Source organism: Ursus arctos, unplaced genomic scaffold (genome assembly GCF_023065955.2).
Source record: "Ursus arctos isolate Adak ecotype North America unplaced genomic scaffold, UrsArc2.0 scaffold_8, whole genome shotgun sequence".
NCBI lineage: Eukaryota > Metazoa > Chordata > Mammalia > Carnivora > Ursidae > Ursus > Ursus arctos.
Window position 1 is genome coordinate 4924962 of NW_026623100.1, and position 22129 is coordinate 4947090.

At 44.1% G+C, this 22129-nt stretch overlaps 1 protein-coding gene across 4 annotated transcripts in view; it reads left to right on the forward strand.

The window, feature by feature from the left end:
- Nucleotides 1-518: 518 nt before the first annotated feature.
- The window catches only part of TGFBRAP1 (transforming growth factor beta receptor associated protein 1), a 66873-nt gene continuing 45262 nt past the window's right edge, over nt 519-22129 (forward strand). For 2 of the 4 annotated variants that reach the window (XM_026515684.4, XM_044379021.3), the window contains exon 1: nt 519-618. The gene's annotated coding sequence lies outside the window, so the exon portion shown is untranslated. Of the gene's footprint in view, nt 619-4071; nt 6312-22129 lie in introns of those variants that run through there. The other 2 variants (XM_044379017.3, XM_044379015.3) reach the window with 2 other exon arrangements.

Consider the following 22129-nt stretch of genomic DNA (forward strand, 5'->3'; position numbering starts at 1 on the left):
CAGCGTGGTCAAGCCTTCCCAGGACTCATTGATTGATTGGTTCATTCATTCACTCAGCAGGTATTCCCGAGAGTCTGCACTCTGCCCAGTGCCCCGTCGGTGTTAGAAATTGAGCGGTGAGCAAATCAGGCAAGGCCGGTGTTTTCCTGAAACTCTGCGTGCCGGTGGGGGAGGGGAAAATACATTAACAACAACAGTCCCCGCCAGCATTTCTGGAGCACCCACCCAGGGCCAGGCGGTGTTCTGAGTGCTTTACACGAATTAACTCATCTGACCCTGCGCACCGCCCCGAGGCGGGCGCCGTTGTCCTCCCGGCAGGCGGGAGGAAACTGAGGCCGAGGGGCGGCCCACGAGGGCGCCGCCCGCTGATCAGGGTCGCCCCGGGCCCGTGGGCGGCGGGGCGGTGGGGGCCGCAGGCCCGGCTGGAAGGCGCGGGGACCGCGGCGCTCCCGCCCTCCGCCGGCGCCGGGCGGCCGCCCCACGTGACGGGAAGCAGCGGCGGCGGCGGTGGGGCCGGACCAGCCCAGGAGCGGCGGGCCGGGAGCCGGCGGCTGGCGGCGCGTAGCCCCAGGCCGCAGGGCCGGCGCGGGACGGCGGAGGCCGGCGGGCGCCGCGCCGGTGAGTGCTAAGGGCGGTGGCCCGGCTGGGCCGAGCGTGGGGCGCGGGGGGGCAGCGCGCGGAGGGGGTGGCCCGGAGGGAGGGGGCTGTGCGGGGGGCGGCGAGGGGGTGCCTGGGGGGTGGGGGCGGGGCGCGAGCCGGCAGGTGTGTGCGCGCGGGGAGGGGGATAGGTGTGTAGGCATGGGGGGCTGGGGGCTTGTTGGGATGATCAAGTGTGCACGTGCGTGTGCTCTGGGGCAGGTGTGCCCGAGCGTGGGGTCAGCGGGTGTGGACGGTGTGGGCTGTGTGTACCTTTAGGCGGGTTAAAATCCAAGAAGACCCAGTCCCGGGTTTGGGGCAGGCTTTCGGTTTTCGGGGGGGGGGGGGAGGAGCCCAGGACTCCACCCCTGCGCCCCTAGCCTCGCCACCCGGTGTAAGGAATGGTTTTGTCGCTGTAATTGATGTTTCCTGGAGCTCTTGGGATTTCAGAGTTCAAATTCCGGGTCACGTTCGGGCCTGAATTGTTGCCCGCGAACTGGGAGACTGGGGCAGGGGTGTGCCGGGGAGAAGGGAAGAGACCTCAAGGGCTGGAAGCTGCCACCCCTATGGGATTTTTCCTTTCCATTGCCTCCTGGAGGTATAGATGGCAGTTGGGTTCTCCTGTGGGTTATATGGGTACGACTTTACAGACAGAAGCTATGGTCTCCACTTGTCTGCACCTGTCATTGCTTCTGTCCAGGGGCTGTTGGGTGATCCTTAAGAAAGCCCGCTCCCCCACCCCCAGGCTGGTGGTCCTGGGGATTCTAGCTGGCTGCTGGAAACTGGGGTTCACACAGCTTCTTATTGCTAAAGGACTGTATTGGGTGGGCGCTGGGGTCAAAGCCTGTCCGAGCAGGGTTTAATCCTTGATGAAGTGCTCCTGGGTAGGCGTCTGTCCCTTGGGAGTGAGGGCAGGCGCTGCCGGCGTGATTTTAGTGACACGTTAAGGAATTGACAGAAGTGTGTGAGGAGGGTCCTAGGGCAGTGTGAACTGGCCGACCAGAGTCAGAACTGAGGTCATGGGTGGGCCTGCCTGTGCCCACTGCTCCCTCCTGGTGGACTTGCTTCTCTTTGTTGGTCAGCAGGAAGCTCCTAGCCCTATGGTCAGATAGGAAGGAACTTCGGGCTGGCTGCTTCCTCTGCTTTTTCCTTCCATTTCTGCTGGCCCGGCACATACAGCAGTCATCGAATTGGCCTCTTTGATGTGTGGCACCAGAAAGAGTACTGACCAGAATCCCTCGGAACTGTCTGCAACAAGCCTTCCCGGGGCTTCAGTTCCTCTGTAAAACGGGGACAGTGCTGCTCCATGGTGGTGATGAGCACAGGACTGTGGGTTCATACCCTGCCCCTGCTGGTTTCTAACTGTGAGCCTTGGGCAATATACTGAAAGTTCTGCCTCTCGATTTCCTCAATCAAAATAGTGGTCATATTGGAAAGATGCATGTGCTCTAATAAGAAAATGTGCATTTGGCACAGGGCCTGACACTTAGTAGGTGCTCAGTAAATTATTACTAAATGTAAATGAGGCTATAGAGCTCTATCTCAGCTCTGAAAATCAGTAGTTTTATGCTCTGAGAAGTTGGGTTTTTTTTTTTTAAAGATTTTATTTATTTGTGAGAGAGAGCGCGCGAGTCAGCACAGCCAGGGGGAGCAGCAGAGGGAGAAGCAGACTCCCTGCTGAGCAAGGAGTCGCATAGTGGGACTCGATCCCAGGACCCCGGGATCATAACCTGAGCTGAAGGCACACGTTTATCCGACTGAGCCACCCAGGCGTCCCTGCCCTGAGAAATTGTTAACCCAATGAATATTTTAATCTGGAGTTAGACTTCTAGTGGGTTCTGAATTCTCATTTGCTGTACACATTCACAGTGGACATTTTACAAAGATTTCAGGTGAGAGGTATGGCAGTGCCCCTCGCTTTCAGCTTCTCTGCCTTTCCTCCTGCACTCATGAACGGAACCTTGGTCTGAGATCTAGCGGAGAGCTGGTCCACCACGGAGGAGCCCGCGATGCTTCAGCCTCACCCAACCCTCCAGCAATAGCGATTTGTAAGAAGGCATCTTCCTCTAGTTGATGAGTTTTAAAAGCACAAAGCTCCCTATTTTTTTTTTTAAGATTTTATTTATTTATTTGACAGAGAGACAGCCAGCGAGAGAGGGAACACAAGCAGGGGGAATGGGGGAGGAAGAAGCAGGCTCCTAGCGGAGGAGCCTGATGTGGGGCTCGATCCCAGAATGCCGGGATCACGTCCTGAGCCGAAGGCAGACGCTTAACCGCTGTGCTACCCAGGCGCCCCACAAAGGTCCCTATTTTAAAAATGCTAAGTTTTCTAGGCCTTATTTGCAGCTAGCATTTCTGTTCAGGGAGGAAGGGGAAAAAAAGTAGTTATTATAGTTTCTTCCTTCACACTAATATTAGAAATGTGTGATCCTTTAAGAAAGCGTGAGGAAATTTTTCTTACTGGGTTAAGCCTCTTCCTCTTGGTCTGAATCCAGTCCTCATTAGAAATACATTAAAGTAATCATTTGTGGCGGCCAGGTGTTTGGATACCGCTGGAATAATTTGGCCAGGACTGTACAACTCATCTCCTCCATGGCGAACCTGACCCGTTTTTCTTTATTAAAAAATATGTAACTCCTAAATGAATGTAGAAGTAACAAGTTAATTTGGGGCTGCCCCAAACGAGCTTGAGTGTTCCATGCAAAAGAACAGGAGCACTCATTGAGCATGTTGTGAAATCTTGCAGATGATTGGAGAGCAAGATCTTTTCTCGATAGTCAAGTAACTGCTGTTGAGTAAATCAAAGACTCAGGAAAGGGGCGTCTGGGTGGTGCAGTCGTTAAGCGTCTGCCTTTGGCTCAGGGTGTGATCCCGGTGTTCTGGGATCGAGTCCCACATCAGGCTTCTCTGCTCAGAGCCTGCTTCTTCCTCTCCCACTCCCCCCGCTTGTATTCCCTCTCTCACTGGCTTTCTCTCTCTGTCAAATAAATAAATAAAATCTTTAAAAAAAAAAAAAAAAGACTCAGGAAAATACTGAATGTAAAAGAGGACAATGGCCTAGCTTCCAGCCGGCGCTCAGCAATTCTTTGTGGCTCTTTGAAGGTCCAGTATTAAGGAGATGCTCTAAAGGAGATACCCTTGAGACCCAATCCCCCCTCTACTCCCTTCCGCCCCCTCCGTCCCTTCCCAAATCCCTTCAGTTACAACAGCTGACAGTACTATTATAGGATGTATATAATATATACTTATATAGACATACCATGTCCATGCACGTGGTGTGTGTACCTATATACATTGATGTTTATATATACATAGTATATACATACTTACGGACATCTGCATACCACACATATGCAAATGGTGTGTGTATATATTTATATGCAGTATGTATAAATAGCGTATGTATATGTATGTGTACACTTACATATGTATATTTACATGTATTTGCCAAGGAAAAGGATACCAACCATGGATAGTTATATATAGGTATGTGCCAGGCTAGTATCTAGATGACAAAGGAGACATTAGCCATTAGCTGTGTTTTTTTCTTCTTTAAGATGCACTTTCGGGTCACTGGAGCAGATTTATTGTGGTATAGCTAGTCTTACACTATTCCTGTCACATGAGAGCAAAGATAACATGAAGTGCTTGTCAGGTAGCGTCCTAATCAAAAGAGGGAAACGTTGTCCGTGGTACAAGTCAATACACTTGCTGTTGATTCCTGGTGAATTTCAAGATTGAGTCATGAAGCAGATGGCTGTGAGAAAGCAAAAGAACACAGGGGGCCAGCAAGGGGTACCGTTTCCATAAGAACAATTGAAGTTACATGAGCATATATCCTGTTTTGATACAGTTACTAGGTTAGTGGGGCAGAGTGTGAGCATATATCATTTCTGTATCTGCAAGTTAGTAAGATGGTGCTGACACTGAACCCCATTTGGTCAGAGGCATTTATTTGTGGCTAAAGTTGTCTAGGGGGCCGTTGTGCCAGGGGTAAGCCGTTTGACAGCAAGGGGCTAAGCTGAAGGGTGATAATAGGGTTTCTCTTCAGGACTCAGGATGGGAGAGCGAGGGCCCTGCTGGGAGCTGGTGTTCCTGAGCGGGAGCTACCGTGGGGCATCGTCTGAAGGCCTCGTACCGTGGTGGCCTCACAATGGGAGTTGTCGCTTCCTTCAGGAGGACGGAATCTAAGAGAGGATCCGAAATCAACTTGCCTCCTTCCGTCCTTAGAGCGGAAAGAATATGGCCCTAGAGTCAGAAACAGGAACTGGGGTCGAAGGTGGTTTCATCACCTTGTAGCCGTGCAACCTTGAACAAGCCCCTGAAAAATGTCTTCATGTCCATAATAGTATCCACCTCTCAGAGAGCTGTGGGAGTGGAAGAGAATCATTTACATCAAGTATGTGGTATCCAAACCCAGTGCTTAGGGGCTCTGCAGGGGTGGCCGTCAAGGCATCCGCCAGGGCTGTCTCTGGTCGGTGCCCATCCTCAGTCCATACTTGGAGCAGTCTTTACCCCGGGCAGGCTGTGTGTGCAGTGCTTAAGGGTGTGGGTGCTTGAGTCAAGCTACCTGGGTTGGAATCAGCTCTCCACGGTCATTTAACTTTTCTAAACCTGTTTCCTCCCCTGCAGAATGGAATAATGATAGTACTCACCTGTAGGCTCCTCATGAGCCTGGAGATAGCACTTCGTACAGAGTCTGGCACACAGTGAGTCTTCTAGAAGTCTTCGCTCCCCTACGGTACTGTTATTACTACCCTTCCTCCCGAGGAGCTAGAGAGTAGTACAGGGGGAGCTTGTAGTCCAGTCCAAATTTCTATTTTACAAGGAGGCAACAGGCACAGAGGCCTGAAGTGACTTGCCCAAGTTCATAAGCAGGTGTCCAAGTCGTGACAGCTCAGGAGCCCCAGATTGAAAATTCCTGCTTTGGACAATTCCTGCTTTGCCACGGTTTGCCAGGTTAGCTCTGGGACCTGAATCCTTACAGAGGGCATTGGAAGCCTTCACCTCTGCTCTTTTCCAGCTTTGCTGACCCACAGCCCTACTGTTCTCCATCAGAACCGTTTGCCTGCCTGCTTCTCCTGAAGCTCATAGCATTATCAGATTTTGTCCCAGCGGGAATAAGTTCACATTTACCCCAGTTCAGTCTGAAGTTGGCTGTGGGAAGAAACAGTTCAAATGAGCAAAAGTCCCAAACTGTCCTCTTTGAAATGCATTCTCAGGAGAAAAAACAAAACAAAAATGATAAACTTAGTTTATAGGCATTATTCATACCTGTCATTTTAAGCTAGGCCACCACACTTGAGAAGAATCAACTCCAAAAGTAACTCAATAAAGCAGGTGGTAAAATCGCCCCTAAGTGCAGCCTGAGGCTCTGGGGGCATTCTGGTCATTGCGTGCTCCCCTCCGTCCTTCTTAGCGACACTCAGATCGTTCTGAGCATCTCCTTTCGTGCTAGCAAAGGAGATTCCCAGAGCTGCCTTTTCTCTTTTCAGTTACGCGAAGGCAGGATAATAAACCAATAAACTGATTACATTTATCTTTTTAACTTTCTGTTTTGAAGTGGCTGTGGGCTTACTGAAGAGTTGGAAAAGAGTATAGAGCTCACATATACTCTTCCCCAGCTGCCCCTTTTGTGAACACCTCGTGTGTCTATGGTACAGTGATCAAAACTGGTAAGTTAGCATCAGTACTATTAACCAAACTACACGCTCTATTCGTTTTCAGCAGTTTTCCACTGACATCTGTTTTCTGTTCCATGGTCCTGCTTCTGATCCAGTTTCCCTACATGCAATGTCTCCTTGACCTCTGATCTGTGACACTTCCTCAGTCTTCGTTTTTCATGACCTTAGTAACCCGTGAAGAGAGTCAGGGATCTTGTAGACTGCCCTCAGCCGGGGCTTAGCTGGTGTTTTCTCGTGATTAGGTTGCAGTGATAGATTTTTGTCTAGAACAGCACAGTGGTGACGTGCCTCAATTACATTTTAATTTAAGGTTGGCATGCATTCCATATCCCCACCTCCCAACCCCGGAAACAGCAGGGGAGACTGTGCCGAAACTTTGCCGGGTCCCCAGCGCTCTGCCCAAGCCCCACTGCTGGATTCCTCTGTTCGCGCCCCTGCCAAGCCAGGTCAGAAAGGTCCTCTTCTTCCCCATCATGTCTGTCTTGTTTCCATGTGCCCAGCTCCTTAAGTACCCTGCTATATTCCCTTGAGGATTTAGGTGAGATTTTTCAGAGGAGCGAGTTGCAGTTTAAGAAACAAAAATGTCAAGCTTTCTTATCATTAAAAAAAATTGTGTGTGACCACTGAGCCTTTAAGTCCTATCAAATCTCATCTTTCAAGTGGTTACTAAGGTAAGTTACATATATTTTTTCTTGATCTCGAGATTATGTCAGTTGTAGTTATAGTCGATTTATATTCCTAAGAAGAGAGCTGATTGGCTTACAAGACTCCCAGAATTCATCTTTAAGGTGTGAACTCAAGTTTTGAGATGCCGGTGACATTAAATGTGTTATTTCTGCAGACTGAAGGCAAATGTCAGTGCCCACAGGAACCGGGGATGTTTAGCCCTTCGTTTTTAGTAGAGGACTTTGATTAACATTTTATTTTGCTAATTTAGCACAAAACGCATCTGAGGGTAGTTTGCAGAGGAAGAATTTTTGCTTGCAAGATTTGCCTCTTCCACCCAAGAGCGAGTTTTGAGTCTGTGACTTGGCTGTTCATTTGGTCATAGGCATAACATAGGAATTAGAGGCTTCTAGGCCAAAGGAAAAAAATGGGTGTCCAGTCCTACCTACCTATCCTGCTTGATGCCCACAATGAACGTGTGGTGGGAGGGAGGAGGATGGGCAGGTCAGAGTGGTGCTCAGGGCCACCAGGTACAGAGACAGAGGCTGGACACCGGGCAGCAGGTCCCAAGCCACTGCCCACACTGTTTCTGCTTTCTGTAGTAAGCTGACCCGAGCTGGGCTGATACCACCTAGCCAAGTCTATCTCCTGACGTTTCTGGCTGGCCCAGTGCAGGCATCAGGTCAACCTCCATGGCTGGGACCACAGAAAATGGGCCCCCTCACTGGCTTCTAACTTTTCCTACCCGAAATGGCCCTCAGGACCAGCCTGAACCAGCATGGCCGTCCCGCAGAATGTCGTGCTGTGCTGAGGAGCCCTCCCTTCTATCCTCCTTCTTCCCCACACTGATGTGCTATCAGCTCTGCCCTCTTCGTTTCCACTGCCTCTCCTGATCACAGGGGACCATGTAATAACCCGTTGATGCGGAGCCGAAGACAGCTGATGGAACCCAGGAGGCTGTTCTGTGTGCTCTCCCACCCCTTTCCAAGAACGTGAGGACGCATGACGGCTTTGCATAACCAATCCCTTCTAGGTTTGGTTTTTAGAGCTGGTGTTTTCAATTTTCCCAAAGATTTTCCCCCGTAATGGGTATTGGCATCTGCTTATGGCTTCATAGTCTTGATAAGTATGTTTACCTGGCGTAAGTGAGAAACTTCTTAAGAAACATTTTTTTTTTTTCATAAAAGGAAAGTCTTTTATTAAAGTGGCAAAATATAAACTTTTTAAAAGTCCTTGTTTCGTATAGAAATACTGCAGGTCGCAGGAAGATTCAGGAAAGCAGGCACACTTCCACCTGATTCCCGAATTCCTGTGATCACCTAGTGTGGGGTTAGGGGTAAGTCTGTAGTCCCCCTACACCCACCTTCGACCCCAGTTTTGACCCTCACATGTTACTTGTTTCCACATGTACAAGTGACTACAGTTGGCAGATGGGAACGAGGCAGTGTTTTTTACTTTAGGGATTGTTATGTTGTTAAATTCAAACAAACCATTGTAGTTAATGGTAACTATTTCCTGACTCATGGTTTCAGACCCTTGAAAACGTGCTCAGAGAGTAGCTTTAGCTCAGGATCCCTCTTCACAACTAGTTGGTTGGTGGAGTAGCTTGGACACTCGAGACTTAGATCCTGGTACTTTCAAACTCAAGCAGCTAGCGGACTCAAGAATTGGGAACTGAATGTAGCCGAATAATCAGGAAACAAGGGACTACCAGGGACTGGTGTGAATAGGTCAGTAGCTGTAATTTGTCTTTATATATAGGAGCAAAAAGGTTGGCCAGGGTTGGATTTTTAAGGGCTGCCTATCTTTTTTTTTTTTTTTTTAAAGATTTTATTTATTTATTTGACAGAGAGAGACAGCCAGCGAGAGAGGGAACACAAGCAGGGGGAGTGGGAGAGGAAGAAGCAGGCTCCCAGCGGAGGAGCCTGATGTGGGGCTCGATCCCAGAATGCCAGGATCACGCCCTGAGCCGAAGGCAGACGCTTAACGACTGAGCCACCCAGGCGCCCCTAAGGGCTGCCTATCTTATGCTGAGTTCGGAGTTTATCTGTGAGGCAGTAGCATGAAGCCTTTTAAGGAACGTGACAATATGATGATGTTTTAGGCATGAGGCCCACGTTCCTGCCTGTCCTCATGTATGGCTTTGAACCTGGCCTGACTTCAGCCCAAACATGAGGATGACCATTTGATCTCTGTTCACTTATAATGGATTACTAGAAACTCAAAAGAAATTAATGTAAATTGACAAAAATAGCAAATCTAACTTTTGGTAGAGTGTCCTTTTTAAAATGTAGATGAAGAATTAATCCTTAGCTTGCCATAGGAAGGCACTTCCTATCGTACCCATTGATGAGGGTTTGCGTTTTGACCCTCTGGCGCGATCCATCTCTGGCACACAGCTGATAAGGCTCTGAAGAGGTTGTCTCGTGTTAAAGTGTTGCTGTAATTCTCCAGCGCGAGACTGTTTGCAGACGCATGGGACACCGTGGCCATCTTGAGGTTGCTCTCATATTCCGCGCACATTCAGTGACAGCAGCTAGCAGAGCGTCATCCTTTTGGTTCGAGAATAATAATTAGTGGTAAAGATCTCATCTTAATCAATGTCACTTTGTCATAGCATTCTTATAGCAGAATGTATTTCTCTTTTTTTAAGATTTTATTTATTCATTTGACAGGGAGAGAAAGAGAGAGAGCACAAGCAAGGGGAGTGGCAGCAGCAGAGGGAGAGGGAGAAGCAGGCTCCCCGCTGAGCAAGGAGCCTGATGCTGGGCTGGATCTCAGGACTCGGGGATCATGACCTGAGCTGAAGGCAGATGCTTAACTGACAGCTACCAAAGCATGCCAGAATGTATTTATTTCTGTCTCAGATTAGGGGTCTAGATAGATAGATGGATAGGGGTCTAGATAGATAGACACACACACACACACACACACACACACACACCAATACGTGTTTTTTTCTTTAATCTTATAATGTTGGACTATAAGCCTCTTTCTACATTGAGATAATCTCTTTCAAACATTGTCTTAGTCCATGTTTATTCTTTCTGTATGACTTTTTAAAATGAGGCCTGGCCTTGGTGGGATTTAGTACAGAGAAAATGAAGAGGGGAACAAGGCACTTAGTAATACCAATCTCGAACTGGTTGAAAAATAAGAGTGGAGATACAGTTGACTTGAAAAACATGGGTTTTGAACTGCGTGGGTCCACTTACACTCAGATTTTTTCCATAAGTACAGTACAGTACTGTAAATGTATTTTCTCTTCCTTATGATTTTCTTAGTAGTAGTTTCCTTTCTCTACTTTATTGTAAGAGTACAATATATAATACATATAACATACAAATGTGTGTTAATCCACCGCTTATGTTATTAGTAAGGCTTCTGGTTAACAGTAGGCTACTAGTAAGTTAAACTTTCGGGGGAGTCAAAAGCTATACATGGATTTTGGATTGTGCTGGGGGTTGTTCAAGGGTCAACTGTGCTTGTGTGGAAAGTGAAGCTGGGGAGAGGTCCAGGAGGGAAGAGGCTGGACTCCTGGGAGCTGGGGCCCCAAAAGATGCAAATACCCACCCTGTGCAGGGCATTTACCTTCTTGGGCATCTCATCACATGTTAGCGTTTTCCTCTGTCTTCCAAGAATCTAGGGGGATTTGTGGAAATCGGTGAAAGCCTGCCCTGTGTTGGACTTTGTAAATACGGGTACAATGTAAAGTAAGCACTGGATTTAGATGAATCGAGAAATAAGAAGTAAACCACTTACATCTATGGTAAATGTTTTCATTAAATGAAATTTTAGATGAGGAACATGCATCTTGTGAATCTTACCAAGTTTATTAGGCTGAGGTTCTGTATCTATTTCCACAGTAAGCTGGTTTGGGGAAATGAGTAGGTTTTTAGTGTGTGTGTATGTGCACATATAATTTAATTACTATTCAGTACACCTAAAGGAATATTTATAGTCTAAATTAAGATATAAGGAATAATAATAAAAGCATCCTCAGTTTGGGGCACCTGCGTGGCTCAGTTGACTAAGCATCCAACTCTTGGTTTCGGTTCAGGTCACGGTCTCAGGGTCCTGGGATTGAGCCCTGCATCAGGCTCTGTGGTCAGTGGGGAGTCTGCTTCAGGATTCTGTCTCTCTCCCTCTGCCCCTCCCCACCAATAAATAAATAAATCTTAAAAAAAAAAAGAAAAGGAAAGCAACCTCAGCTTAAGAAGCAGAACATTACTAATACCTTTGAATGTAGCCTGTCCTCATTCTCTATCCTGCCTCCCTGGATTTGTGTTTATCATTCCCTTCCTTTGCTTTATGATCTTAGTATGTATGGCTGAAACCCTGTCGGATGGGTTGTCATGTCTTTGAGTCTTACAGGGCCTTGTACATCAGTCAGTGTAGCGTGCTCTGCAGCTTGCCCCTTAGCTTGCGACCCGTCCTTGTTGGTAGCTGCAGCTCTCTCTCTTGCCGTGGAGCGCTGCATCCTGTCCAGGGATCATGAGCAGTTTCCCCGTCTCAAACGAGATTGCAGCCAATGACGTTCTTGCCTGTGGCCTGGTGAACAGAAATTCTGTAGGCCAGGTGCCTAGAAGTAGGATGGTTGGCTTACTCTTAATGTCAGAGGCTTCTCCACGGTGCCAGCATGGTCTTGCCAGTTTAGAAACTTCCACCAGCATTGTGGAGAGTTCTCATTGCTCCCATGTTCTTGCAGGCAGCTGATGTCATCGGACTGCAAATGTTCTGTGAGTTGCATGGTATAACATGAAGTCTCACTGTAATTATAATTTGCAGTTGCAGATGATGAATCAGGGTGAGCTTTCTTTCATGTCTGTTGGCTGTTCTTGCTTCTTCTGAGAGACGCCTGCTCATGTATTTTGCCCATTCATCTATGAGGTCATTGTTATTTTCTTTCTGCAAGAGTTCCCTGTATCATCCATGGGTCTTTTTTTGTCAGATATGTGATGTCAGTGTCCTTTCCCATCTTAACTTGTCACTTTGTCTTCACAGTGTCTTTTGAAGAACAGAGGTTTTACATTTTAACATGAACAAAGTTCTCTTTTTTCCTGGCGTTTGTACTTTTTCTTGCACCTTATTTTAGAAATTCTTCCCTACCCGAAGGTCATAAACATATTTTTTCCATGTTTTCCTCTCAAAGGTTTAGTTATGCCTTCCATTCTTAAGGATCTTAATCCACCTGAAATAATTTTGATACGTGGTATAAGGTAGGAATTGAGTTTCTTTTTTTTCCTCTACGTGGGTATCCAGTTGTCCTGCACTGATTACTGACCACGTATAGATTCCATATACACCCCATGATATACAGGGCCGCTCTTGTCATAGTTCGAGGTTCCAGATGCACACATCTGTTTCCAGGAGCCCGGACATGTTCTCTTGGGTTCCCGTTATCTTAATAACCGTAGCTTTATGTTACATTTTATCTGTTGAGTCAAGTCTCCTTACCTTTATCTTTTCTAGAAATGCCTTGCTTTCTTTGGCCCTTCTCTGCCATATGAATTTTATAATCTGCATGTTGAGTCCCACACACGTGTCTAACGGTGAGAATTTTTACTGGAATTGCGTAGATAGACCCTAAGTGCACAGCCCAGTGAATTTTGATGAATATGTACACCTGTGTAACCAATACCCCAAACAAGATCTAGAATATTTCTGTCACCCCAGAAAGTTTCCTTGTGTCCCTTTCCATTTTGTCCCCCTTTCTCTCCAAGGCAAGCACTGTTCTGATTTCTCTTGCTAGAGATGAGTGTTGCCTACTTTTGAACTTCATATAAATAAACATATACCGTAAGTGTCTCATTTCTTTCATTCAGTGTTTTTGATTTCATTCATATTGTTGCTTAGCAGTAGTTTATTCCTTTTTATTTCCAAGTCCTGTGAACACCCCACACTGAAATGGATACAAATGAGTAAACCTGAGCTGTTTCCTATTTGGGGCTATTATGAATAAGGCTGCTGTGCACATTCTTGTTAAAGTCTTTCTGCAGATACTGACATACACTCAAGAGAACTGGAAGCCTTCAGAGTGGAATTACAGAGTAACAGGATAAATACATGTTTAACTTTATAAAAAACCACCAGGTTTCCACAGTGATGGCATCATTTTTTTTTTAATTGAAATGTACTTGACGTACAGTGTTATTAGTTTTAGGTATACAACGTAATGATTTCACAACTCTATACATTACTCAGCGCTCACCATGAGAAGTGTAGTCACCATCTTTCACCATACAGTGTTATTACAATATTATTTTTTTAAAAAGATTTTATTTATTTATTTGAGAGGGGGAGAGAGAGAGAGAGCAGGAGCAGAAGGGGAAGGAAAGGGACAAGCGGACTCCGTGCTAAGTAGGGAGCCAGATGTGGGGCTCGATCCCAGGACCCTGAGATTGTGACCTGAGCCGAAGGCAGATGCTTAACTGACTGAGCCACCCAGGTGCCCTTACGATATTATTGGTGTATTCCCTATGTTGTACTTTCCAGCCCTGTGACTAATTTATTTTATAACTGTTGATTTGTACTTCTTAATCCCCTTCACCTATATCACCCATTGTTCCAATCCCCTCCCCTCAAGTGACCACCAGTTTGTTTTATGGTTCTATCTCTATTTTTTGTGTTTTTGGGGGGTTGTTTTTTGTTCTTTGCTTTTGCTTTTTTGATTCCACATGTAAGTGAAGTCATATGGTATTTGTCTTTCTCTGTCTGACTTATTTCACTTAGAATAATACCCTCTAGGTCCATCCATGTTGTCACAAGATATCATTTTGTATGGCTGAGTAATATTGCAGTATCTATATTTTATATGGATATACACACACACACGTATATGTAACATATATACATATCATGTCTTCTTTATCCATTCCTCTGTCAACGGGTGCTCGAATTGCTTCCATATCTTGGCTATTGTACATAACGCTGCAGTAAAACATAAGGGTGCATGTATCTGTTTGAATTAGTGTTTTCATTTGGGGGGGTGGTAGATACCCAGTAATGGATAACTAGGTTGTATGGTATTTTTATTTTTAATTTATGGAGGAACCTCCATACAGTTTTCCATAGGAGTTGCATCAGTGTACCTCCCCACGAGCAATCCATGAGGGTTCCCTTTTCTGCACATCCTCACCAACATTTGTTATTTCTTGTTGTTTTGATACTAGCCATTCTGACAAGTGTAAGGTGACATCTCGTCGTGCCATGATAAGTGATGTTGAGCATCTTGTCATGTGTCTGTATGTCTGCTTTGGAAAAATGTCTGTTCAGGTCCTCTGCTCATTTTTTAATCATATTATTTATTATTTTGGTGTTGAACTGTGTAAATTCTTTATGTATTTTGGATAGTAATCCTTTACTGGATATATCATTACAAATATTTTCTCCCATTCAGTAGGTTGCCTTTATATTTTGTTGATGGTTTCCCTCACTGTAAAAGTTTTTTATTTGGGGACATAGCTTATTTTTGCTTTCGTTTCTCTTGCCTGAGGAGACCTATCTAGAAAAATGTTGCTGAGGCTGATGTCCAAGAGATTACTGTCTATGTTTCCTTCTAGGAGTTTTATGGTTTCAGGTCATACATTTAGGTCCTTAATCCATTTTGAGTTAATTTTTGTGTATGGTGTAAGAAAGTGGTCCAGTTTCATTCTTTTGCACATAGCTGTCCAGTTTTCCCAGCACCATTTATTGAAGAGACTGTCTTTTCCCCATTATATATTCTTGCCTCTTTTGTCATAGATTAATTGCCCATGTAAGTGTGGTTTTATTTCTGGACTCTCTGTCCTGTTCTGTTGATCTATGTGTCTTTTTTTGTGCCAGTGTCATACTGTTTTGATTACTACAGCTTTGTGGTAGATCTGGAAATCTGGGATTGTGATACGTCCAGCTGTGTTCTTCTTTCTCAGGATTGCTTTGGCTATTCAAGGTCTTTTGTGGTTCCATACAAATTTTAGGATTATTTAGGATTATTATAGTTCTGTGGAAAATACTTATTGGTATTTTGATAGGGATTGCAGTGAATCTGCTTTGGGAAGTATGGACGTTTTAACAATATTAATTATTCCAGTCCATGAGCATGGTATATATTTCCATTTATGTTATCTTCAGTATCTTCCATCAGTGTTTTATAGTTTTCAGAGTACAGGTCTTTTACCTCTTTGGTTAAATTTATTTTTTGGTATTTTATTTACGATGCAATTGTAAATGATACATTTTTAAAAATTTCTCTTTCTGCTACTTCATTATTAATGTATAGAAATAAAAACAGATTTCTGTGTGTTAATTTTGTACCCTGTGACTTTACAGAATTCATTTTTTTTTTAAAGATTTTATTTATTTATGTGACAGAGAGACAGCCAGCGAGAGAGGGAACACAGCAGGGGAGAGGGAGAGGAAGAAGCAGGCTCCCAGCCGAGGAGCCCGATGTGGGACTCGATCCCGGAACGCTGGGATCACGCCCTGAGCCGAAAGCAGACGCTTAACGACTGCACTACCCAGGCGCCCCTACAGAATTCATTTATCCTAATAGTTTGTTTTGGTGGAGTCTTTAGGGTTTTCTGTATATAGTATCATGTCATCTGCAAACACTGACAGTTTTACTTCTTCCTTACCAATCTGGGTGATTTTTATTTCTTTTCCTTGTCTGATTGCTGCAGCTAGGTCTTCCAGTACTATGTTGAAAAAAAAGTAGCAAGAGTGTACATCCTTGTTTTGTTCCTGGTCTTAAAGGGAAAGCTTTCAGTTTCTCACCATTGAACATGATGTAAGCTTTGGTGATGGTACCATTTTATACGTCTTCTAACAAAGTATGAGATTTTTAGTTGCTCTGCATCCTCATTAACGTGTGGTGTTGCCAGTCTTTTTAATTGTAACCAGTCTAATAGGTGTGAAATGTAATTTTGTTATGGCTTAAAATAAATTTTTCTGATGACTAGCGATGGTGAACATCTTTTCATGTTCTTATTGGTCACTCATATACCCTTTTTTTATAGTTTATTTATTTTAAGTAATCCCTACCCCCAACATGGGGCTCAAACTCATAACCCCAAGATCCAAAGTCACATACTCTTCCGACTGAGCCAGCCAGGAGCCCCTCATATACTTTCTTTTTTGAATTAAAAAAAAAAAAGTTTGTCTTTTAATTATTGGTTTGCAGAAGTTTTTATATATTCTAGATATGAAACCTTTGCCGGATATATATATATTGCAAATTTTTCTCCCAGTCTGGGGCTTACCTGTTCATTTCCCTAATGGTGTCTTTCAGTGGACACAAGTTTTTAATTTTTATGAAATCCGGTTTATCAACTTTTTTTTTTTTATGGTTAGTGCTTTTTGTATCCTAAGAAATCTTTACCCCAAGGTCTCAAAGCTATTCTTCTGTGTTTTCTTCTAGAAGCCTATAGTTTTACTTCTAAAATAATTTTATGCATCTCAAATTAATTTCTGTATATGGTGTGAGGAAAGAGTATTTAAGGTAAATTTTTTTCCCTCATAAGGTTATCCAGTTGTTCCAGCACCATTTATCAAAATGATTTTTGGTATTTGGTACTGGTGCCTTTGTTAGCAGCCAGTTGAATGTGTATGTGTAGGTCTCATTTTGGACTTGCTCTTCTTCTTTTTTTTTTTTTAATGATTTTTTATTATATTATGTTAGTCACCATACAGTACATCCCCGGTTTCCGATGTAAAGTTCGATGATTCATTAGTTGCGTATCACACCCAGTTCCATGCAATACGTGCCCTCCTTACTACCCATCACCAGTCTATCCCATTCCCCCACTCCCCTCCCCTCTGAGGCCCTCAGTTTATTTCTCATATGGACTTGATCTTCTGTCCCATGGGTTATTCTATTCCGAAATTCCATTGATCTGTTTGTCTTTCCTGATACCTTAACTTCTGCAATTTTATAGCAGTTTCTGAAATCAGTTAATGTAAGTCGTTCAGGTTTCTTCTTCATTTTTAAGATTGTTTTGATGATGTAGGTACTTTATTGCCGTTTCAGTTTTAAAACCAGCTTGTCAATTTTGGCAGGAAAGTCAGCTGGGGTTATAATTTAGTGTTTCTTAATGTTGGACGATAAGATTATATGTTTTTCTCCATAATTCCCTCATACTTAATTTTTTAATACTATTATATCTTTTTTTTAAAGATTAAAGTGTTTAATTGTGGATGGAAATGCAGATTACTTTGATATGTTGATTTTTTAAATTAAACAGTATTTCTAAAATTTTAGTAATTCTAATAGGTTATTTGTGAGTTTCCATGTAAACAGTAGTAGCATCTGTTTTTGTTTTTGTTTTCAGGTTTTTATAACTGTCTTTGTTTTCAGGTTTTTATAAGTGCCCTTAACTGGCAGAAACTCCCAGTACAGTGTTGAGTAGAGATGGTACATTAGTGTGCTGGGGCTTCCATAGCAAAGTACCATAAACTGGGCGGCTTCAACAACATAAACTTAAATAAATACGCAGCATAAGCGTATTGCCTCACAGTTCTGGAGGGTAGAAGTCTGAGGTCAGGGTGTCGGCAGAGTTCACTCCTGAGGGCTGTGAGGGACTCCTTGTAGGCCTCCTGGCCAGCCTTCCGGTAGCCTCAGGAATTCCTTGGCCACCTCCCTGTGTTTTCACGACTTTCCGCTATGTGTGTCTGTCTTTTATCCAAATTTCCCGTTTTATAGTGGCACCTGTCATATTGGATCGGGGCTCACCCCAATGACCTCATCTTCACTTGGTCATCTTCAGTGACCCTGTTTCCCCATAAGGTCCTATTCACAAGTAGTGGGAATTAGGACTTTAGCGTATTTGGGGGATATAATCCACCCATAACAGATGGTAATAGTCTTGTTCCTTGTTTTATGCTTTTTCTCTTTTATTTTGTAAATGTGGTGAATTAAACGAACAGATTTTATTACCTTAAGCCAATTTCACATGCCAACTTCTTCATTCTGTGTGTCTGTGTTCAGTGTGCTAATATTTAATACTTCTGCCTGTTGATTTATAAGTAAGAATGATTAGGATTTTCTTTTTTCCTATATCCTTATCAGGTTTGGATAGTAAAGTTACATTTTATACTGGCTTTATAAAACGAAGTGGGACATGTGCCCCTCTTTTTTTTTATTCTCCAGAGGATTTATTATTTAAACTTGGTATTCTCTGATTCCTCATTGTTTGGTAGATCTTGCTAGGAGAGCCGTGTGGACATGGTGCTTGCTTTCTGGGACAGACAGTGTCCACAAAAACAATAAAGCTGGTGCTCTTGCATTGCTTATAAACTCATCCACGTCAGCTCTCCTGGGCCTCTAGAACCTTCTATGACTGGTGTAACGGATCTTAAGTCAAGAACACGAAAGAACATCTTTAGAAGCTCATGGCTAACCTCAGAATTGCTGCTGCCCAGCTCGGTGTGTAGCAGAAAGAATGGAATTGTCGTTTTTTGAGGTGAGGTTTAAGAAACATAAAGAATCGGGGCGCCTGGGTGGCACAGTGGTTGGGCGTCTGCCTTTGGCTCAGGGCGTGATCCCGGCGTTCCGGGATCGAGCCCCGCGTCAGGCTCCTCTGCTATGAGCCTGCTTCTTCCTCTCCCACTCCCCCTGCTTGTGTTCCCTCTCTCGCTGGCTGTCTCTCTCTGTCGAATAAATAAATAAAATCTTAAAAAAAAAAAAAAAAGAAACATAAAGAATCTGAGGGCAGATACCAAAGCAGCAAGACCCTTTCACAGTGGCTACAGGCGTGAACTAAAAGATAATGTTTCTGTGTACTCCCGCAAAAGGAAACCCGTATTTTCCGTTAGCATTTCAAAGACGCTCACTTAGACTCTGATGTCACCAGCGGGGGTGTGGAGGCGCCCAAGGGGGTGGCAAGTCATTACTAATGTTTTAACTTGGTCCTTAGCACGTACTGTTTTACACTGGTACTTGCTTTTTTTTCTGGTCCTTTTTCCTTAATGAGATTGGGATACTCTTGGGAAATGGAACGGTGCCTTTCTTTTTTTGCACGCTTAGAAGTGCTTGTTGCGTATGTAATGTTATCCTTATTTAAACTGTTGTCTGTGAGTGTACTAATATTTTTCCGTCTCTTTCCCTCACTAGGTCTGTATTTTGCAGTTTTGAGAAAAATGTTAAAATGTTGCTCTTTCAAATGATAACCATGCTTTTAAGGTGACGTTCCGTCAAAAAGTCTAATTTTCAGATCAGTTTGAGATTACATAATAGAGTCTAAATTGTACAACGTGGAGAAATTTTCAATTTTATTACCATGTTAAAACCTCTCCGACTTCAGACCCTACGCAGTTGGGCTTAATGATAATACAGAGAGGCATGGCCTACAGTTTATCTTTTTATGATTCATATTGTCTCTAAGTGAGTTTAGCCTATGAATTAGATCGTGGAGAACATTTCCCTGCTGCTTAAAGGAATAAACCATTTTTAAGTACCAGAATGTTATTTTGTTAGCTTTTAATTACCCCGTGTGATTCTGTTTTAGCGACTGTGAAGTTTATAATACATTGCTGATAATCGGGAGGCTGCGCATTTATCCCCTAGTTCCAAGTTGGTGCCCTAGACAACATTTCCCCAGTTCCCCCCCCCACCTCCCCAACCTCCGCTAAGCACCATTGAACTCTATTTTTATGAGTTTGGCTTTTTAAGATACCACATATGAGTGAGATCGTGCAGTGTTTGTCTTCCTCTGTCTGACTTATCTCGCTGGCATAATGCCCTCCAGACCCGTCCATGTTGTCGCAAATGGCAGCATTTCTTTCTTTCTCATGGCTGAATAATAGTCCATTGTATATATACACCACACCTTTTTTTTGATTTATCATTTTATTTATTTACATAAAAAATAAAATCTTAAAAAAAAAACCAAAACAAAAAACCTCTAAACCCAATGTGGGGCTCAAACTCACGACCTCACCATCTAGAGTCACATGCTCCACTGACTGGGCTAGCCAGGCACCCCACGATTGATTATTTTAACTTGCCTATTTTAAAGCATGTATGTTATTAACTGAGATTTGGGTGAAAATTATTTCTGTAATCAAATAAGTATAGGAGATGGTCAGTTACTCTGTACTATGGCACATGGATCATATCTAGCCCTCTACCAATTTTTTTTATTACAATATGTTAGTCACCATACAGTACATCATTAGCTTTTGATGTAGTGTTCCATGATTCCTTGTTTGCATGTAACACCCAGTGCTCATTACAATAGGTGCCTTCACCAGGCTATCCCATCCCCCTACCCCCCTCCCCTCAAAAACTCTCAGTTTGTTTCCCCGAATCCATAGTCTCTCACGGTTCATCTCCCCCTGTTTACCCTCCTTCATTTTTCCCTTCCTTCTCCTAATGTAGTATAACTAATATAAGTGAGACCATATGATAAGTGTCTTTCTCTGCTTGACTTATTTCACTTAGCATAATCTCAATGGAATAGTACTCCAGAAAGGATGATTACGCAACATTTGCATCAACATGGATGGAACTACACCACACACCTTTATCCATTCCTCAGTGGAAAGACTCTCCTGGCCTTTGAGGGAAAAATGCAAAATCCCTGGATAGCTTAATGGGGTTCCTTTGAAGGTTACAGTGTTTTTTTCTTTTCCCTTGGCTGCTTTTAGAATTCTTTCTTTATCCTTGATTTCTGACAGTTTCATTATAACGTGTCTTTTTTGCATTGAGATAATAGGGTGAACTGTTAGCTTTGTGAACTTGGGATGTCCAGTTCTCTCCCTAGATTTGGGAAACTCTCAGCTATTATTTCTTTAAATAATTTTCTGTCCCCTTTTCTCTCTCCTTCTGAAACTCCAGACGTTCCAGCATTTGTTCTTTTGATGGAACCCTATTGATCGCTTTGGCTTTCTCCACTCTTCATTCTCTTCTCTTTGTCCTCCCAAACTGGGTTGTTTCAAAATCCCCATCCTCTCACCACTTATTCCGTCCTCCGGACGCTTTACTGCAGATGCTGTATTGCATTTTTCATTTTACTCCTTGAGTTCTTCAGCCTCAGAATTTGTTGGGTTCTTTTTTTTCTTATTTCTCTTTGGTAAAAATCTCGTTTTGATCATGTATTTTTTTTCAAGGCTTCGTTGAATTGGCTGAGTTTTCTTGTAGCTCACAGTTTCTTCAGAGCAGCTACTCTGAATTTTTTATCAGCTAGATCACAAATTTCATACCTTTGAACTCAGTTTTGGGGGAGTTACTACTCTCTTTGGGATGGCACGTTTTCTTGGTTTGTCACGTTCCTTGTAGTTTTGCGTCGCTACGTTCACATTTGCGGTAGCGGACAGCTCCTTAAGTCCGTGCGAGTTGCCTTGAGATGGGGTGTTCTGTGCTATGGTGGTGGGATGCGGGTTTTCGCCCTGTCTGCATGGTTGCGTCCACGCTGCTCCTTTGCTCCCTCTTGTGGCGGGATTCCTAAGCTTTTATGTCTTCTCGGGTTCTTTTTTTTTCTGCTTTAATTTAATTTAATTTAATTTTTTTGCGCTTTGATATTTTATTTTTATTTTTTTCATGTTTTTTTATTACATTATGTTAGTCACCATACAGTACATCCCTGGTTTCTGATGCAAGGTTCGATGATTCATTAGTTGCGTATAACATCCAGTGCACCATGCAGTACGTGCCCTCCTTACTACCCATCACCAGTCTGGCTACTGGAAACCTCTCCTTTGTTTTCCTGAACGTGGCGCTGTGGCTCTTTTGTGGTTTCTCCCTGGCCCACAGACCTGGGCCTGTTGTGTGAGCAGCTCTCTGTCTCCTGAGCTGTCTCTATGCTGCACTTGGGAGCGTACACAGGAGCTGCTATATGGTGGGAGGAGGTGTGGGGCTAGTACTCAGGCATTGGGGGTGCCTGGAGACACACTGGTGAGATTCCCCGGGTATGGTGCTGCCACAGGCTTTCTGCTGCACACCGTCCCCTTAATGCCCTTTGAAATTCTCATTCACCTCTCTCCCAGTCTCCTTCCTTCCCCCAGGTGTGGACATCCAGCCTCAGTCCTGTGGGTCTTGCTGGAGAGCAGTGGAAGTCTGCAGTTGCATCCCACACCGCTGGGGTCGCCAGCACTCCCGCACCCCTGCCTCCCCGTGGCAGAGGCTGCCCCAGAGTGCCGGACCAGTCCCCTGCAGTGTTGTCTTGCGG